The 8,272-nt window shown below is 41.6% G+C and overlaps 2 non-coding genes across 2 annotated transcripts; both read left to right on the top strand.

Moving 5' to 3' along the window:
* The first annotated feature begins 2,529 nt into the window (after positions 1-2,529).
* LOC124896340 lies at positions 2,530-2,685 on the top strand. Its single transcript, XR_007052699.1, has one exon. It is a non-coding gene; the product is annotated as a 5.8S ribosomal RNA (ribosomal RNA).
* Positions 2,686-2,914: 229 nt separating this feature from the next.
* Positions 2,915-6,296, top strand: LOC124896472. Its single transcript, XR_007052833.1, has one exon. It is a non-coding gene; the product is annotated as a 28S ribosomal RNA (ribosomal RNA).
* Positions 6,297-8,272: the final 1,976 nt, after the last annotated feature.

The raw sequence follows: 8,272 nt of genomic DNA, 5'->3' as shown, positions 1-8,272 counted from the left end.
TTATAATACCGGGCTCAATGAATCTGGTAATTAGAATGAGTACAAACTAAATCCCTTAAAGAGGATCCATTGGAGGGCAAGTGTGGTGCCAGCATCTACGGTAATTCCATCTCGAATAGTGTATATTTGAGTTATTGCAGTTAAAAAGCTCATAACTGGACATTGGGATGGGCTGGCCAATTCATCTATGGTGTGCACTGGTCATCTCATCCCTTCTGTCGGTGATGCGCTCTTGGCCTTAACTGATCGGGTCGTGCCTCCGACGCTGTTACTTTGATAAAATTAGAGAGCTCAAAGCAAGGCTACGCTCTGTATACATTAGCATGGGATAACATTATAGGATTTCAGTCCTATTAAGTTGGCATTATGGATCAGAGTAATGATTAATAGGGACATTCTGGGGCATTCGTATTTCATAGCCAGAGGTGAAATTCTAGGATTTATGAAAGACGAACAACTGAGAAAGCATTTTCCAAGGATGTTTTCATTAATCAAGAATAAAAATTGTGGGCTCGGAGATGATCAGATACCATCCTAGTCTCAACCATAAACGATGCCGACCCTGGATCGGCAGATGTTTCTTTTAGGACTCCGCCGACACCTTATGTGAAATTAAAGTTATTGGGTTCGGGTGGGAGTATGGTCGCAAGGCTGAAACTTAAAGGAATTGACAGAAGGGCACCACCAGGAGTGGAGCATGCAACTTAATTTGACTCAACACATGGAAACTTACCAGGTCCAGACATAGTAAAGTGTCGTTTGGTAGAGTGTGTTAACAAAAATAACACATGCATTATTTATTTGTATTATTAATACATGGATTGGGACAATTTTTATCTATGGATAACTAATACCTTGTATTAGTTATACACTATATTTGGTATTTGACTATGTATTACTAATTCCCCATCTTTTATATGTATTAGTAATACAAAATATTTCAATACATGCATTACATTATTAAATTACAAATTTACTCCTTAAATTACCAATTTCTTTCTCACCATTTCTCCACATCTTCTTCCTTCCTAATCAATCATCTTCTTATTTTTCTGATTTCTTTCTTTTTACTTTCTTCTGATTAAATTCTGTCAATTTCATTCCGCCACAATGTCAACATTCCTTAAACAACCCATAATTTTGTCAAACCCGAATAACAGTCCTACCTTGCATTTCTTACTTCAACCATCTTTATCATCCTTTACCCAAACATCAACATAGGAACTGTCTCTTTCCTCCCGGGTTAAAATACCAAGAGAATTCTCTGTAACAACAAAGTTTTTCTTGGTTTTTTCTTTGGTTACTAGCATTGGTTACCTCTCAAAAACTTTTTTACTCACATCAAGGCGCACCAACACCATACGAGACCCAAATTCATCAGTTACAAATTCTAATCAATAATGACAGCAATGTTAGCACAGCGAACAATACGACAAACTAGCTCAAATTTAAGCTTCTTCCATCGGAGATTGTTCATCGAATACATTTCCATAATATTTTGGTTCAAAACAAATTTGCTTTAGAAAACTGTTTGTTTTGATGTAGAATTGAAATTGGCAAATGTGTGTAAAAAGGGTATTTTGGTAAATAATATTTTTTATAGAAACAATATAAATATATATTATTTTTAATACATCAAACCAAACACTGTGTAAGAAATAATGTCTGCATAATAAATACCAACATTGCTAATACTTGTATTAATAATGCAAGAATTATTAATACACCTTATTGGGCATTATTCTAATACACTCTACCTAACGACCCCTAAGGATTGATGGACTGAGAGCTCTTTCTTGATTCTATGGGTGGTGGTGCATGGCCGTTCTTATTTGTTAGAACAATTTGTCTGGTTAATTTTATTAACGAACGAGACCTCAGCCTACTAAATAGCTAAGCGGAGGTATCCCTTCGCGGCCAGCTTCTTAGAGGAACTGCGACCTTTTACGCCATGGATGTTTGTGGCAATAATAGGTCTGTGATGCCCTTACATGTTCTAGGCCGCACGTGCGCTACACTGATGTATTCAACGAGTTTATAGCCTTGGCCGGTAGTCCTGGTTAATCTTTGAAATTGTATCGTGATGGGGATAGATAACTGCAATTGTTGGTCTTCAACGAAGAATTCCTAGTAAATGCTACTAATCAGCTCGCATTGACTATGAACCTTCCCTTTGTACACACCACCCATCGCTACTATCGATTAAATGATCCGGTAAAATATTTGGATTGCGGTGACGTTGGCGGTTTTCTCTCTACGATGTCACGTGAAGTCCATTGGACCTTATTATTTAGATAAAGGAAAAGTCATAACAAGTTTTATATAGGTGAACCTGTAAAACGATCATTGTCGAAACCTGCACAGCAGAATGACCCGCAAATGTATCTAATAATTGGGGAGTCCATGCGGGTGAGGTTCTTCAGCCCTCCGCACGAGCACCTCTCTCTCGTCCCCATCCTGCACCCCAGAATCCGCATCGAGCGACTAACGAACATCTAAGGGACCTTTGCTTCTTTTGTAAATAAAAATGACTTTTGGCAATGGATATCTTAGCTCTCGCATCGATGAAGAACGTAGCGAAATGCGATACATGGTGTAAATTGCAGAATCTCATGAGCCATCGACTCTTTGAACGCAAGTTACGCCTGAAGCTATTAAGTCGAGGGCACGTCTACATGGCTATCATGCATCACGTCTCCCCCTCACATCACGCCTTAATCACGGGGCGCAGTGTCATCACTGGGATGATACTGGCCTCATGTTCCCCTCGAGCTCGTTGCTGGCCTAAATGCAAGTCCACATCAACGGATGACACAACAAGTGGTGCTTGTATCTCTACTCTCTTTGTTTTTGTGGTTACACCCCGTCGTGCGTCCAAACTCCAGGACCCGATCGTGCTTAGGCACTCTGACCGTGACCCCAAGTCATGAACGATTACCCACTGAGTTTAAGCATATCTATAAGTGGGGGAAAAGAAAATTACAAGGATTCCCTTTGTAACGGCAAGAGAACTGGGAACAGCCCAGACTTTGAATTGTGCCACTCTGTTGTATGAATTATGTCTGGAGAAGCATCCTCAGTGGCAGACTGGGCCCATGTCCCCAAGAAAGGGGTGCTATAGAGGGTGAGAGACTCGTTGTGCTTGGACCCTATCGCACCTCGAGGCGCTGTCTACAAGTCAGGTTGTTTAGGAATGTAACCTAAATCAGGCGGTGAATTTCATCCAAGGCTAAATACGGGCTAGAGACCGATAGTGAAAAAGTACCATGAGGGAAAGATGAAAAGGACTTTGAAAAGAGATTCAAAGTGTGCTTGAAATTGTTGAGAGGGAAGTGGATGGGGGCTGGCGATACGCACCGGTCGGATATGGAAGGATGGTGAACCGGTCTGTCGATCGACTCGGGGCATGGACTAGTGTGGATTTGGGGTGCAGCCAAAGCCTGAGCTCTCGATACGCTCGCGGAATACCGTGTTCTCAATTGTGGCAAGCAGCGTATGCCTCTTCTGTGCTTCGACATCTGCGCACTCCGGATGCTTTTTTGTGGGCTCCCCATTCTACTGATCTTCAAAAATGGACCATGGAATCTGACATGCGTGGGAGTCAACAAGTGAGTAAACCCCTAAGTCATAAGAAAGATTATTGGTAGGATCCCCCTGAAGGGTGCACCGCCGACCGACCTTGATCTTTTGAGAAGGGTTCAAGTGAAAGAATACCTATCAGGACTCGACAGATGGTGAACTATGCTTGAGTGGGGCGAAGCCAGAGGAAACTCTAGTGGAGGCCTATAGCGATACTGATACGTAAATCATTCGTCTGACTTAGGTATAGGGGGGAATGACTAATTGAACCGTCTAGTAGCTGGTTCCCTTCAAAGTTTCCCCCAGGATAACTGGAACTCGCATGTAAGTTCTATTGGGAAAAGATAATAATTATAGGACTCGAGGGTGCAACGCCCTCGACCTATTCTCAAACTTTAAATAGGTAGGACGGCGCAACAACTTTGTTGAGCCACGCCACAGAATGAAGAGCTCCAAGTAGGCCACTTTTGGTAAGAAGAATAGGCAATGTGGGATGAACCAGAATCCGAGTTACAGTTCCAAACTGCACGCTAAACTAGATCCCACTATGGGTGTTGGTCGATCAAGACAGTAGGACGGTGGTCGTAGAAGTCAAAATCTACTAAGGGGTGTGTAACAACTCTCTTGACGAATCATTATCCCTAAAAATAGATGGAATTTAATCATGAGACCTACACCTGGCTGTCGGGGAAAGTGCTAGGCCTCGATGAATAAGAGATCACGGCGGTCACTACAAAACCTTGGGTTCGATCTTGGGTGGAGTGGCCTTGGGGAAAATCTTTTTAGTAGTAGCAAATATCAAACGAGAACTTTGATGGCTGAATAGAGGAAAGGTTCCATGTGAAAGACACTTGCACATAGGTTAGTCGATTCAAAAGGTCCGGGGAACCCCAACAGATAGCGCATTTTTGGGCGTACTCTGAAAGAAAATCAAGTTATAATTCCTGAATCGGGATGTAGTGGTTGACGACAATGTTAGGAAGTCTGGATAAGTTAGTGGGAGCCTCGGAAAGAGTTCTCTTTTCTATTTAACGGCCTGCCCACCCTGGAATCGGCTCAGTCAGAGGTAGGGTCCAGCGGCTGGAATAGCACTGCACATCGCGTGGTGTCTGGTACGCTCCAAGAAGCCCTTAAAAATATGGAGAAGCGAATGCCTTCCACGCCCGGTCATACTCATAACCACATCAAGTTTCAAAAGAGAATAACCTCTGGTTGATAAAATAATGTAGGCAAGCGAAGTCAGGAAAATAGATCCGTAACTTCAGGAAAAATGATTGGCTCTGAGGGATGGCCATGGGGGTCCCAGTCATGAACCCATTGCAGCCGGTGGACTACTCGAGCTGCTTCCATGGATAGAGCGGGTCATCACGTACCAACCAGGGGACGGACTGGGAACGATTCCTTCAGGGGCCTTCCCTGCGCGTCGAACAACCAACTCCAAATTGGTACGGACAAAGGGAATCCGATTATCTAATTAAAAAAAAATTGCAATGGTCCCAACGGATGTTCACATAATGTGATTTCTGCCCAGTGCTGTGAATGTCAAAGTGAAAAAATTCAACCAAGCACGGGTAAATGGCGGGAGTAACTATAACTCTCTTAAGGTATCCAAATGCCTCATCATCTAATTTGTGATGCTTATCAAAGGATTAACAAGATTCCTATTGTCTCTGTCTACTATCCAGTGAAACCACAACCAAGTGAACGGGCTTGGCAGAATCAGCGGGGAAAGAAGATCCTGTTGAGCTTAACTCTAGTCCGACTTTGTGAAATGACTTGAGAGGTGTAATATAAGTGGGAGACAAAAGATGAAAGTTAAATACCACTACTTTTAACGTTATTTTTCTTATTCTGTGAATCATAAGCAGGGCACTGCCCCTCTTTTTGGACCCATGGCTCGCTCTACGAGCCGATCTAGGTAGAAAACATTGTCAGGTGCGAAGTTTGACTGGGGTAGCACATCTATTAAAAGATGATATAGGTGTCCTAAGATGATCTCAACGAGAATAGAAATCTCATGTGGAACAGAAGGGTAAAAGCTTGTTTGATTCTGATTTCCAGTACGAATATGAACTGTGAAAGCTTGCCCTAATGATCCTTTAGAACTTTCGATTTCAAAGCTAGAGGTTTCAAAAAATTTACAATAGGGATAACTGGCTTGTTGCAGCCAAGCGTTTATAGCGACGTTTCTTTTTTATCCTTCGATGTCGGCTCTACCTATCATTGTGAAGCAGAATTCACTAAGTGTTGGATTGTTTACCCACCAATAGAGGACGTGAGTTGGGTTTAGACAGTTTTGATACAGGTTAGTTTTACCCAACTGATGACAGTGTCGAAATATTAATTCAACCTAGTACGAGGAAACCATTGATTCACACAATTGGTCATCGCGCTTGGTTGAAAATCCAATGGCATGAAGATACCGTGTGCTGGATTATGACTGAACACCTCTAAGTTAGAATCAGGTCTACAAGTGATGCATGCGCCCGCCGTCTACTTGCCGACCCATAGTAGGGGCTCGGCCTCCAAGGGCACGTGTCGTTAGCTAAGCCATCGCAGCAGAAGGGTCGCAGTGGCCGCCTTGAAGTTCAATTTCCATCGAGTGACGGGTAGAATTCTTTGCAGATGACTTAAATAAGCGACGAGGTATTGTAAGTGGTGGAGTGGCCTTGCTGCCACAATCTACTGATATTCTGCCCTTTGACGCTCTGGTTCATCCCTCCCTCTCCAATCTAATTATTTTTTTGTCTATCGCCAAAAGAGGTTTGTGCATCCATACTTGGAAAATCCCACTAAGTGTTGTGAGTTCACCTTACCTTCGAGCATGTCGCGACATAGCCTCACTCTAGTTCGCCACTTATTTTTCAAGTGTTGTGTGTGTTTTATTCTAAATGGTTAGGTATGATATCAAGTGGCCTTTCATGCAAAACTACAACATCGCAATTAGAGGGTTTTCGCGTTGCAGAGTGTGGATCTAGAGCCCAGCGATGCATTGCGAGGATAATGTTGGTGCATAGAGGCATGTCGTAATTAGAGGTTTAGGTAACCATAAAGCGCAATCCTAGAGACATGTCCAATGACTCGGGATCCGACGTTTGGTGAAATCGGTAGTATGAAAAACAAGTGTCATCATGTTCTATGATGAAAATTGTCGAAGGACCTATAGTGTCCTACCATGGTGGTGTCTTTGTCGAGTTTGTTGCACCAAGACACCAAGGCAACTTGCACCATGGAGCCACGGAACCAAGGAACCATGGAGCCAAGGCACAAAGGCACCATGGAACCACAGCACCACGCACCATGGCACCGTGCACCATGGAACCATGTCACCATGGCACCAAGGCACCGCGCTCCATGGAACCAAGGCAACGCACACAATGACGCCTATGAATCCTATTCTAGGAACTGTGTGTATGTCACCAGAGCTCCCGTGCACCCGCCACGAGCACATCAAGGCACCATGACATCATTGGCACGTAGAAGGCACCATGCAAAAATCAAAAGAGCATAAACCTAGGTTCGATCATCCGAATATATTCCTAACGTTCATCTATCCTCATCTTCATCGTTGCATACTCCTTTCATTAAATACACACTCTAAGTGTTTGAAACAATATTTTAATATTACCTCATATGTTGGGCCAGTTTTTATAATGTCCCCAAGTTTTTTTTTCAATTTTTTATTTATTTCTTAAATATTTAAATTTAAATATTGAAAATGCACTCAATTATTGGTTTAAGGTCATTCTAATATTAATGTTTTGGGGTCGTTACTTATCTATTTCAATCTAAGCAATTTTCCTAATGTCCCCCGCGTTATTTTTACATTATTTTAATTTTCTTATTGAATATCCTTACATTTTAATATTTTATATCGTTACATTATACATATACATGTTCACTCAATTATTGATTTAAAGTTAATTATTCTAATATGCATATCTTGGAGTTGTTACTTATCTGTTGCATTTTGGGCGATTTTACTTATGCCCCCACGTTATTTTTATATTTTTTTAATTTTTTTATTTAATATCCTTAAATTTTGATATTTTATATCATGACATTATAAGTTCAAATATATACTCAAATATTGATTTAACGTTACTTCATGCGTTGGGAATATTTTTCTAATGTTTTTATATTTTAAAAATATTTTTCATATTTTTTAATTTATTTTTATTTATTTTTTGAATTTTCATAAATAATGTTGGAAAAATTATTTTCTGGATGAAAATTATCATTTACAAATTACGTGACTCATTTGTGAGTGTATTGGCTCAGTCTTACATCAAAATGTGTAGTTCTGGTCCGTACATGTCTAGTATGATTCTTTGGCAATATCATGTCTACTCCTATCACTTACTTTTTTTAAGCATATATAAAGGGGTAGAGGTGTTGAAGGCACTTCAAGGCGACTATTGCTAGTTGGAATAGGCGCTCACTAGGCATGTCGGCGTGCAGTATGGGAACATGGCAGCATAAATGGCTAGTCCGTGCGAGCCACCGGTGCTCGCAAAACAACATTGACCGCATTTCATTATGCGATCATGTCTGCTATCGGTGGCATCTCTACGACGGGGCTATTGGCGCTAGATTTCGGATGAGGTAATGTTTTTATACATGCAGCGAGTTCTAGATGCTGCTCTCGGGGCAAGTTCTAGGCGCTGCACATATGGGGCTGAGCTGAATCCTC

Source organism: Capsicum annuum, chromosome 2 (assembly GCF_002878395.1).
Source record: "Capsicum annuum cultivar UCD-10X-F1 chromosome 2, UCD10Xv1.1, whole genome shotgun sequence".
Classification (NCBI taxonomy): domain Eukaryota; kingdom Viridiplantae; phylum Streptophyta; class Magnoliopsida; order Solanales; family Solanaceae; genus Capsicum; species Capsicum annuum.
The sequence above is the reverse complement of the archived record's forward strand: the minus strand, read 5'-3'. Positions and strand labels throughout refer to the sequence as shown.